Here is a 12,224-nt window from a genome sequence, read left to right on the forward strand (position 1 = left end):
TGAATGGGCAAAAATACCAGTGGAGACATGCAAAAAGCTGGTCAGCAATTATAGGAAGCATTTGATTGGTGTAATAGCCAATAAAGGCTTTTCTATTGATTATTGAGAAGGGTATGAATCATTTTGGACATGCTACTTTTTGTTCAAATGTGAATAAAAGATGAGTAATATTTTTTTCCACAATGATGCCTCTTGTACATCGTCTTATTATCTTCTGGGAGACGTCTGTCATTTCTAATCAAAAAAAAAAAAAAAAAAAAAACTTGCTGGTTAGATAAAAGTCAGAATTTTCCTGGGTTATGAATCATTTTGGACTTGACTGTATATATATAGTTCAAAATAAATGTAAACAATATAAAAGCTTACTATTTAATTTTACAGACAACATGTTGTACTGTTTTTACAGCATGACACCTTTTATAAATTGTGACCCTGGACCACAAAACCAGTCACAAGGGTCAATTCTTTGAAATTGAGATTTATACATCACCTGAACGCTGAATAAATAAGCTTTCCATCGATGTATGGTTTGGCTAAGATACAACTATTTGAAAATCTAGAATCTGAGGGTGCAAAAAAAATCTAAATATAATGATAAATATAATGATAATATAATTATTTTTGGCATGAAAGAAAAATCGATCATTTTGACCCATACAATGTATTTTTGGCTATTGCTACAAATATACCTGTGCTACTTTAGACTGGTTTTGTGGTCCAGGGTCATTTCAATCTTAATACATAAAAATAAATAGCACAGCTGCCTTTATTTTTTAGAAATGGGGTCCTTCACATGGAGATCATTGCATTGAGGTCCCCTGTCCTATCACACAGAAAATGTTTTAGAAAATTGTGGCCATATTTATGTCCTGGTACGCCATCTGCTGTTTTTTCATGCTCATGTCAGATTGTGCTCTTTCACAGAAACACATACTACATCGCAATAAAGCAAGACACATGACATGACAAACAGTTGTTGTATTAATACTTGAAAAAGTTCTTGTTGAACAATAGCTTACAACACATTTCACATTTATAGCACATTGCTTTTCATATATTTGATTTGCCTTATCATAGTTTGATTAACTATTTTGTTAACATATTTATTTAATATTAAATTAACTTTAAATATTATTATATGTACCCCATAACGGCAAATACCCTTACGTTCTGAAATAAAACTACTGATGTAGCCAAGAACATACTCCCTTATTTAAATAAAGGAGAGGAGAGCATAATACAATATGGCTTAAGAAAAATACTAAAGGGACAGCTTACTAAACTTCAATAACAACAACAACAATAATACTTTTAGCCATGTAATACTTGTCAGGTCACATATTTTAACAGGTAGGAGGAATAGAGGATAAAATCTTTTTCTTTGAGTATAAACATGTAAGTAGCACTTAAATGGTTCTTTGGTTAATTGCCACTTAGCCTATGCATTCTTATTTAAAGTGATTTGCAAAACAGAAACAGCTGACCTGCAATGCAACCTGAGGTTATGATAGAAAAGACTGTACCGTCACAAATTATTATTTTCTATACACTATTACACTACTGTTCAAATGTTTGGAGTTTTTTTTAGAAATTAATGCTTTTATTTAGCAAGGATGCATTACGTTGATAAAAAAGTATCAGTAAAGACAATTATGTCAAAAAAATCTACTTTAAATAAATGTTCTTCTGAACATTAAATTAATTAAAGAATAATCAATCACCATTGATCATAATAACAAATGTTTCTTGAGCAGCAAGTCAGCATATTAGAATGATTTCTGAAGGATCATGTGACACTTAAGACTGGAGAAATGATGCTGAAAATTCAGCTTTTTATCACAGGGAATAAATTACATTTTCAAATATGTTAAATAGAATGCAGTTATTTCAAATTGTAATAATATTTCACAATATAACTGTTTTACTGTATTTTTGGTCAAATAAATGCAGCTTTGGTAAACAGAGACTTTTATTAAAATATCTTACCAACCCCAAATTTTTGAACTGTACTGTAGTCCATATGACATGTGGTCTATATTCTTAGCCTTCTGAAGGCATATGACAGCTTTGTGTAAGGAACAAAACAAAACTAAAGCTCTCCGGCAGTTCAGATTGGAATGTGCTGCAACTTTTCTAGAGAAGAAAGCAATTTTATAGCTTTTAAATATAGAACTGCCATACAAGATATAGGCCAGGTCTGCGAGTAACATTGATTAATGAGATTTAACCAAGACAGTTTTAAAAATGCGCAGATTTGATCTTTGGTTATTAGTCGTAATAAGCTCCATTTTTAGTCTTTTCATCACACAAACTATCGTATGGCTTCAGAAGACTTGCTAACAAAATCATCATTGTCATATTGGCTACTATAACGGTGCTTTTGTAGTAATCTAATGACACAGGATAATTCCTGAAAACATCACATTCTTGCAGCACACAGAACAGTGTTTTGTAGCACCGGACATTATAGCATAGAAACAACACTGCTCTCTTTCTTCACCACTATTTCTCTGTCCTATCCATTTTTTCCACATCTCCAGGCACCAGTGCACCATACCCATTCATATTTTTGAGCTTGAGTTGATCCGTGGTTCCCAGCGGTTGGTTTTCAATTTCACATGCATTTCTTTTGGCGAACATCTGACTGATCTCCACAAAGGTTTTGTTCTTTGTTTCAGGGATTATGAAGAAAACGTAGGCTGCCACCCCCACACACACCCCACAGAAGACTAGATAACAGAACGCACCAGCTGACATCTGAAAATGCAATGAAAATCTGTGGTTAAAATCAAGTTTAACATGAAAAAGCTAAAACAGTTAGTATTCTAACAATATAATTTGCAATTTAACACATACGGAATTGTAACATATGACATACAGTCAAGCCTGACTTAAATTCTGACTTAAAGTTACTTTTATTCAACCAGCAAGTTTTTTTTTTTGACCGGAAACGACACAGGCTTCTCCCAAAAGATAATAAGACAATGTACATCATTGTGGAAAAAAATATTACTCATCTTTTATTTACATTTGAACAAAAAGTGGCATGTCCAAAATTATTCATACCCTTCTCAATAATCAATAGAAAAACCTTTATTGGCTATTGGCTATATTGCTGACCAGCTTTTTGCATGTCTCCACTGGTATTTTTGCCCATTCATCTTTTGCGATGAGCTCCAACTCTTTCAGGTTGGAGGGTCTCTGTGCCATCGCCCTGATCTTTAGCTCCCTCCACAGATTCTCAATTGGATTTAAGTCAGGACTCTGGCTGGGCCACTGCAAAACGTTAATGTTTTTGTCTGCTAACCATTTCTTCACCACTTTTGCTGTGTGTTTTGGGTCGTTGTCATGCTGAAATGTCCACTGGTGCCCAAGGCCAAGTTCCCCCGTTGACTGCCTGATGTTGTTGTTGAGAATTTTGATGTACTGCTCCTTTTTGATGACGCCGTTTACTGTGATTAGGTTCCCTGGTCCACCCCTAAAACACTAGGTTCCCACCACCATGTTTAACAGTGCGGATGGTGTTCTTATGCGTTGAAGGCTTCTCCCTTTTTACGCGAAAATGAAGTCGAAATCATTGTGGCCAAACGAAATCATTGTGGCCAAACAATTCAATTTTTGTTTCATCTGTCTTGTATTTTTTAAAAATACTTTGCACTGTAGCCACTGGAACTTCAAAACATTTAGATATGGTCTTATAGCCCTTTCCTGACTTGTGAGCAGCCACAATGCACAGCCGCAAGTCCTCAGTGAGCTCCATTGTCTTAGCCATGATTGTCCACAAACAAACAGCAGAGAGCTTCTGTTTTTCACCTGTTGAGTTGATTAAAACAGCTGTTCCCAATGAATCAGGATAATTAGGATGCTTTAGAACAGCTTGGACTATTTGGAATGGTATAGAACTTTGGATTTTCCCATAGACTGTGCCAGTTTGCAAAAGGTATGAATAATTTTAGACATGCCACTTTTTGTTCAAATGTAAATAAAAGCTGAGAAATATTTTTCCCACAATAATGCCTCTTGTTCATCATCTTATTATCTTTTGGGAGACGCCTGTGTCATTTCCGGTAAAAAAAAAAAAAACTTGCTGGTTGAATAAAAGTAACTTTAAGTCAGAATTTGCCAGGGGTATGAATAATTTCGGGCTTGACTGTATATTGCCCTATATCAAGAGTGATATTACCATATACAGTCATGTGAAAAGATAGAACACCCTATTGAATTTCATGGTTTTCTGTATTAGGACATAATAAAAAAAAATTATCTGGTTCTTGGCAGGTCTTAACATTTGGAAAATAAATCTTCAAATAAACATCATCACATGACATATCGCACAGTGTCAAGTTAGGACACCCAATGAGTCAATTGCCTGTAGATCCACTTTTAGCAGCAATAACTTGAAGCATACATTTTCTGTGTGACTTTATCAGTCTCTCGCATCGTTTTGGAGGAATTTTGGACCACTCTTCTTTTCAAAGTTGCTCCAGTTTATTGAGGTTTGTGGGAATTTGCTTATGCACAGCTCTCACCACAGCATTTGAGACAGGATGAGCTCTGGACTTTGACTGGGCTATTCCAACACCTTGATTCTTTTCTTTTCAGCCATTCTGTTGTAGATTTGCTGGTGTGCTTGGGATCATTGTCCTGTTGCATGACTCAATTTTGGCCCAACTTTAGCTGTCGGACAGATGCCCTCACATTTGACTCGAGAATACTTTAATATACTTTACTTTAATATACAGAGAAGTTCATGGCCAACTCAATGACTGTGAGTTGCCCAGGTCAAAATTATCAGCCCTCCTCCAGCATGCTTGTCTTTTGGTATGAGGTGTTTGTGCTGATATGCTCTTTAGGTTTTCACCAAACTTGGCACTGTGCAAATATGGCCAAACATCTCCACTTCGGTCGCGTCTGTTCAAAAGACATTATGAGACTGTTTTGTTCAGATGAACTTTGCAGACCTAAACTGTGCTGCAACGTTTTTTTAGATCGAGGAGGTTTTCTTCTGCCAAACCTTCCTAACATGCCATTTTTGTCCCATATTTTTCTAATGGTATTGTCATGAACTGTATCATTTTACATGTTAACTGAGGCCTGTAGTGTCTGAGTCTAAGATGATTGCTGATGTCTTACCTCCTTGGCATTGTGTTAACACACACCTGAAGGCTCCAGACGAGCAACCTGCCAAAGCTTATGCTTTTATAGAGGCGCTCAGACTTGCTGATGATCATTCAATCAAAGGTATTTGATTAGCAGTGCTTGACTGTTTTTTACCCTCTTAATACTAATGTTAACAGTAATTACACAAAAACATGTTGTGTTGTACGGAATATGGAAAATCATGGAATTCAGTAGGGTGTCCTAACTTTTTCACATGACTATATGTGACCCTGGACCACAAAACCAGTCATAAGGGTCAATTTTCTGAAATTGAGATTTATGCATCATCTGCTGAAAAAATACGTTTTTCACTGATGTATGGTTTGTTAGGATACATAATATTTGGCCGAGATACAACTACCTTTAAAGATGTCCGAATGAATTTTCCAAATGAAACAAAATATCTTCATGGAACATGATCTTTACTTAATATCCTAATGATTTTTGGCATAAAGAAAAATCTGTAATTTTGACCCATACAATGTATTTTTTGCTTTTGCTACAAATATACCTGTGCTACTTGGTTTTGTGGTATAGGGTCACATTACCAGTGTTGGGTGTAACGCGTTACAAAGTAACGCGTTACTGTAATAATATTACTTTTTTCAGTAACTAGTAGTGTAAGGCATTACTCGTCGGAAAATTGTAATATTATTACAGTTTTCCCGAGGTAGTTACTTGCGTTACATTTGCCAGTAGCACCTTCATCACACACAAGGCACACGACAACACAGAGAACAGAAGGGAAGGGGAAGGGGGCGTGAATGGAACAGTGATTGGTCTGGGTTTGGCACGAGGTATCATTAAATTACCATCACCGATTGGTCGACACCCGGCAGCCAGCAGCAGAGCGGCACTTGCAAATAGAGACCTGCAAACCCGCGGGACCCAACGCAACAGAGTGCGGCGCGGGACAAAACTTGATGGGCAAGTGCGTGTGCTGGTGCGGGCGGGTAGAGACTCGTGTGTGTGTGTGTGTGTGTGTGTGTGTGCGGGATGCGGGAAAATAAAATGATTCGCGGGACTCCCGCAATATAGAAATATCTAAACATAAAATATCTAAAAAAAAAAAAAATGTTATTCATCTATTGCACAAAAGCAGCAAGCACAACATATATGATTAGTAAGAGCAAGAATAGGCAGTTTCGATTTAAAACTTGTTTGCAGCATGAGCAATGTAGCCATCTGCTGATTTTTGGAACGCATCGCCAATCAATGGTGTTTAAGATAGAATTCACTCACTGCTCAAAAGTTTTGAATAGTGCTTACGAATCACAACACACGTAGACCTTTATGAAAGATTAATTGTGCATAATATCCATTGTGTTATAAGAGCTTTATGAGATCGCGTATGCACTGGATGCACACAGTAGGTCATGCTTTTTTGTTTAGAATAACAGTTTTTTTGTGTAAGAAAAAAAAATGTAACTAGTAATATAACTAGTAATATAACTAGTTACTTTCTCCAGGGAGTAATAAAGTAAAGTAAGGCATTACTATTTTTGAGAGTAATATGTAATATGTAATATATTACTTTTTTGAGTAACTAACCCCAACACTGCACATTACCTATAGGGTGATATATTATTTTCATGAAGATGTAAGTTTATAACATACATATAATCCCTATAGTAAGATGTGTATATTTACTTATTGTAATAATATCTACAGTATGTGATGAATTGTATACAGTATTATTAACAATATTTGTTTATATATGCAACTTTTTTAAAACAACATTAAAATCTGTATGTTTATATATGTTTTGTAATTTTCAATTATTTTATATTTACTTAAAATATCAACATGGATCGACAAAAACAGGCTTACCTGAAGAAATGGAAAGACAAATCCCACTGTGAAGTTTGATATCCAGTTGAGAAATCCTCCTACAATGTAGGCAGAAGGTCGATGGGATTGTTTAAAGAGCTCTCCTGTCATGAGGAATGGGACACCAGCTGTGCAGGAACAAACATATAACTGCATTAAAGTCATATAAATATGATATATTCAATACCACTTTACAATAAAGTTCATTAGTTAACATGAACTAAGAATGAACAATACTTTTACACCATTTATTAATCTTAATGTTAATTAAGATGAAAACAAAAGCTGTGTTTGTTCACATTAGTTAATGCACTGTGAACTAACATGAACTAACAATGAACAACTATTTTTTATCAACTAACATTAACAAATATTAATAAATAATGTAATGGGGGATTCAAAATGGAGGCTTAAAGAACGGTCGCGTTAATCAGACAGTGCGGGCTACTTCATTCATTTATCATTATTTTCGGCAGAGGAGTTCATTATTTTCTGTGGTGTTTGCTGCACAGTTTGCTATGAGTTTAGACTCCTATTTTTTGAAGCAGTCAGTCAACATGCCTCAAAGGAACACTAAAAACTCAAGCAAATCAGAGACAGAGCATAACCGTCAGGGTGAGGATAATGCTACTGTTAGCTCGGATGCTAATACCAGCGTTTCCGAACCAGGCCTACAGCACATTATTACGGAAATCACAGAAAACATTTCTAAGTTGATCGATGAAAAGTTGAGTCCACTATCTCAACTCTTGCAACAACAGAACGAAAAAATTGTTGACCATGAAAAACGAATCACCGAAACTGAGAACCGAATCTCCGCAGTGGAAGATGCTGCTGCCCCGGTTGAAGGTAAATTGGAGGCGCTTGAGAGACGAGTTCGGGAGTTAACAGATCATTTGGATGATTTGGAAAACAGGGGGAGAAGGAAGAATGTACGTATTGTTGGGCTTCCCGAGAATGCAGAAGGTGATCGCCCTGTTAAGTTTTTTGAATCCTGGCTGCCGAACTCTCTGGGCATTCAAACGAAATCCGGCCGCATGAAGATCGAAAGAGCCCACCGCGTCCCAGGCAGAGCTGTCAAGACAGCGTCCCCGTATCCAAGGGCAGTCCTGGTGAGATTTCATAACTACGTGGACAAGGAACGGGTCGTCACAGCAGCGAGAGAGATGGGTAACGGAGAACAGGCTTTGATGTTCGGAAACTCCAAGGTGAAGATTTTCCAGGATTTCTCTGCTGCGGTTTTGCGTAAACGTAAGCAATTTGACGAGGTCAAGAAGCGTCTGAGGGCGGCCGGTGCCACTTATGCACAGCTTTATCCTGCCTCTCTCAAAGTCACACACCGGGGAACTACCAACGTGTTCCAGGATCCATCTGAGGTGGACAAATTCTTGTCGTCACAGATGGCAATATCCCCATCTGTTTGATAAGGACTTTGTTCTCATTCGTTCAGCTTCCTTTTATTGTCATGTATGGCAATGAGAATTACTCAGGTATGTGTGCGCATACGTCGTCAAAAAAAAACAAAAAAAAACTTTTTTCTTTCGTCTCTTATTCGCTATATTAGGCCCTCTGTCATATGGACATGCTGTATGCGTTTAAGGTCCGCTGGTCTGTCAGCGTTACAGGTTAACTAATTTTCTTTTGTCGTCCAGGATCCCCTTTACACTGAATTGCGTTATTTGAACCATTTCAGAGTAATGACTGATTCGAGTTTGAGTACAGTTTGCACTGTTCATTGTATTATAGTTACGTGTTCCCTGTTTTCTTTTTCTTTTGCACCTTTCAGCTCACCTCTAATGTTAACATGGGACTGTATTTTTGTTATGGGAAACATTCTTTGTCGGGATTTGTCTTTCTCTTCTTTTTTTATAAAACATGTCAGCTAATATGCTTAAGATTTGTTCCTGGAACGTCAATGGGATACACACACCTGTGAAGAGGAAATCAATTTTCACATTCCTTAAAAAGGAGAATGTTGATATAGCCCTCCTACAAGAAACTCATCTTGATGATAAAGAACATCTTAAATTGCAACAGTTGGGCTTCAGTCATGTTTTTTTCTCTTCGTTTACATCAAGGAGCCGAGGAGTGGCCATTTTGTTGAAAAAGTCTTTACCTTTTAGGTTGATAAATTGTATCAAAGATAAAAATGGACGTTACGTGATTGTAAAGGGTATGTTGCAAGGGGAAGAAATTGCCATTATGAATGTATATTTTCCCCCTGGTCATCAATGCGATTTTCTAACAAGTGCATTTGTCAAATTGTTGGAATGCAAGGTCACTCGTTCTGTTGTGGGAGGAGACTTTAATTGTCAGTTGAACCCACTTATGGATAAATTTCCTTTGAGTTTGGCTCCCTCATTTCAGGCTAAATTCATTAATTCTTTATGTGAGGATTTGGATTTTGTTGATGTGTGGCGAGCACAGCATCCTGCTGATAAAGAATTTACTTTTTTCTCTAAACAACATTGTTGCCACACAAGAATAGACTATTTTTTTGTTCCTAAGGGACTATTACAATTTATAGATCACAGTGCCATTGGAAATATTATAATATCGGATCATGCTGCTGTCTTCTTATATTTAAAATTACAGAGCCCTCTTAATCAAACTAGGTACTGGAGGTTTAATCCTTTTATTCTTAAGGATAGCCAATTTTGTTCTTACTTTATGTCAGAATTCCGATCATTTTTTGCTATCAATTCTCCCACTACAGAAGATAAATCTTTGCTATGGGAAACAATAAAGGCCTTCTCAAGGGGTCTTATCATTTCTTATACATCTAGTAAAAGGCGGAGGCAAACAGAACAGAAGGATATTCTAGATGCAAAACTTAGGCGGGCAGAGGGGGATTATGTCCAGAATCCGAGGCCAGCGAAATTAAAAGAAATTACTGCTTTACGTTCTGCTTTAGGGTCCTTGCATGTAAAGTCTGCTGAGAGAAAAGTTAGGTTTGCTAAGCAAAGGCTCTATGAACATGGTGATAAGCCAGGGAAATACCTGGCTTATCTTACTAAGAAAAAAGCAGACTCTCAAATGATATCTTCAATCAAAGATGATCAGCAGCATCCTTCTTCTGATATTACAATAATCAACAATACATTTGTTAACTTTTTTAAAAATCTGTATAAATCAGAGTCCCCATGTAACGCACTAAACCTTATGGATGTGTTTTTTTCTAAAATTGAGTTACCCTCTATAACTGAGCATCAGAAGCTTGCTCTTAATGATCCTATTTCAAGGGAGGAGGTACTAGTAGCAATTAGGAGTCTGCAGACTGGGAAAGCTCCTGGTCCGGATGGACTGACTAGTGAATTTTATGCAGAATTTCGGGATATTTTGGTTGATCCTCTTTTAGAAATGTTAAATTATTCTTTAGAGAAAGGTACTCTCCCTCCTTCCTTACGGGAGGCTAATATTTCTCTGTTACTTAAAAAGGGGAAACAACCAGACGAATGTGCCTCCTACAGGCCAATATCTTTATTAAATAGTGATTTCAAAATTCTGTCTAAAATCCTTGCTACAAGGCTTGAAGGCTTATTACCTCAGCTTATTAAAGAAGATCAAACAGGTTTCATTAAGGGACGTAGTTCTGGTAACAGTATTCGTAGACTGTTAAATATTATTCAGTTTTCACACCAGCAGAAGATGGACAGTCTTGTTGTCTCAATGGACGCAGAAAAAGCGTTTGATCGAGTTGAGTGGCCTTACTTGTTTTATACATTATCTAAATTTGGTCTAGGTGAAAATTTTGTTAGCTGGGTCAAGTTGTTGTATACTGGCCCTCTTGCCGCTGTAATAACCAATGGCTTGCGTTCTTCCAGTTTTGGGGTCAGTAGGGGCACTCGACAAGGCTGTCCATTGTCTCCCCTTCTTTTTGCTTTAGTAATGGAACCTTTGGCTGAGGCAGTTAGGTCAAATTTGGGCATACATGGTTTATCTGTAGGTAGTAGGCAGCATAAGATTAATCTCTATGCTGATGATGTTCTTGTTTTTTTATCTAAACCAGAAATATCCATAACTAATCTTCTAGGTGTCATCAAAGATTTTAGTGTCTTCTCAGGTTACAGGATTAATTTTAGTAAATCTGAAGCCATGCCCCTAGGTAACCTACAAGCTGTCCCTTCAAGTTCACTTCCTTTTCCATTTAAGTGGTCCCCATTGGGCTTTGTATATCTTGGAATACATATAACCCCTAAATTCGACCAGATGTTTAAGTCAAATTTTACTCCTCTTTTTAATCGTATTAAACTTGATCTAGAAAGATGGAATACTCTTCCTATATCTTGGTTGGGGCGCATTGCTCTTTTGAAAATGAATGTTCTACCAAAATTATTATATCCGATTCAGATGATTCCAGTTCTTTTCTTGCAGAAAACATTTAAAGACATAGACAGATGGTTCAATTCTTTTATATGGGCTAATAAAAGGCCTCGCCTTAGGATTAATATACTGCGTCTACCAGAAGATAGGGGCGGTCTTGGTCTCCCGGATATTAGAAGGTATCAACTTGGTGCCCACTTACGTTACATAACTACTTGGATTTCAGAAGACCCAACTTCTTTATGGTTGGATATAGAGTCCTTTCAATCACAGGTCCCTCTTCAAAATTTGCTCTTTGTCAAAAGAATGAAGACGGTTAGAATAGCTTGTACAAACCCTATTACTCTAAATTCTGTGAAGGCGTGGCAGTCTGTTAGGCGACTTGAAGGTAAATCATGCTTAACATCGGTTTATACTCCAATATGTAATAATCTAGATTTTCCCCCAGGTGTCAGTGATTCACGTTTTCAACAGTGGGCTCTCAAAGGGCTTTCTAAACTAAAAGATCTTTTTGATAAAAATACTCTTATGTCTTTTAGTCAGATTTCCCAAAAATATAACCTTGATGGGCAGGACTTTTTCCGTTATTTACAAATAAGGAATTATATTCAAAAGGATTCAACACTTCTTTCTAATGCAAGTTCCTCGGAAATGGAGAAGCAGCTTTTTGAGATGCACTCAACTAAATCTATAAGTTTATTTTATAATGTGCTATCAGAGCATATTGGCACATCTACTCATTTTCTTAAAACAATTTGGGAAAGGGAACTTAATATTCAATTACCAGATGAAGATTGGAATATGGTTTGGAAAAATGCAAAAAACCTGAGTATATGTAATAAAGTAAGAGCTATTCAGCTCAAGATTCTTCACAGAGTTCACATTTCTCCTTCCCAGCGAAGTAGATTTAG

The 12,224-nt window shown here is 36.8% G+C and overlaps 1 long non-coding RNA gene across 1 annotated transcript; it reads right to left on the minus strand.

Moving 5' to 3' along the window:
• Positions 1 to 963: 963 nt before the first annotated feature.
• Positions 964 to 7,119, minus strand: LOC141337484 (uncharacterized). The gene is made up of 2 exons (XR_012355761.1): positions 6,991 to 7,119; positions 964 to 2,757 (listed from the first exon to the last, which is right to left on the minus strand). It is a non-coding gene; the product is annotated as an uncharacterized lncRNA (long non-coding RNA).
• Positions 7,120 to 12,224: the final 5,105 nt, after the last annotated feature.

Source organism: Garra rufa, chromosome 6, assembly GCF_049309525.1.
Source record: "Garra rufa chromosome 6, GarRuf1.0, whole genome shotgun sequence".
NCBI lineage: Eukaryota > Metazoa > Chordata > Actinopteri > Cypriniformes > Cyprinidae > Garra > Garra rufa.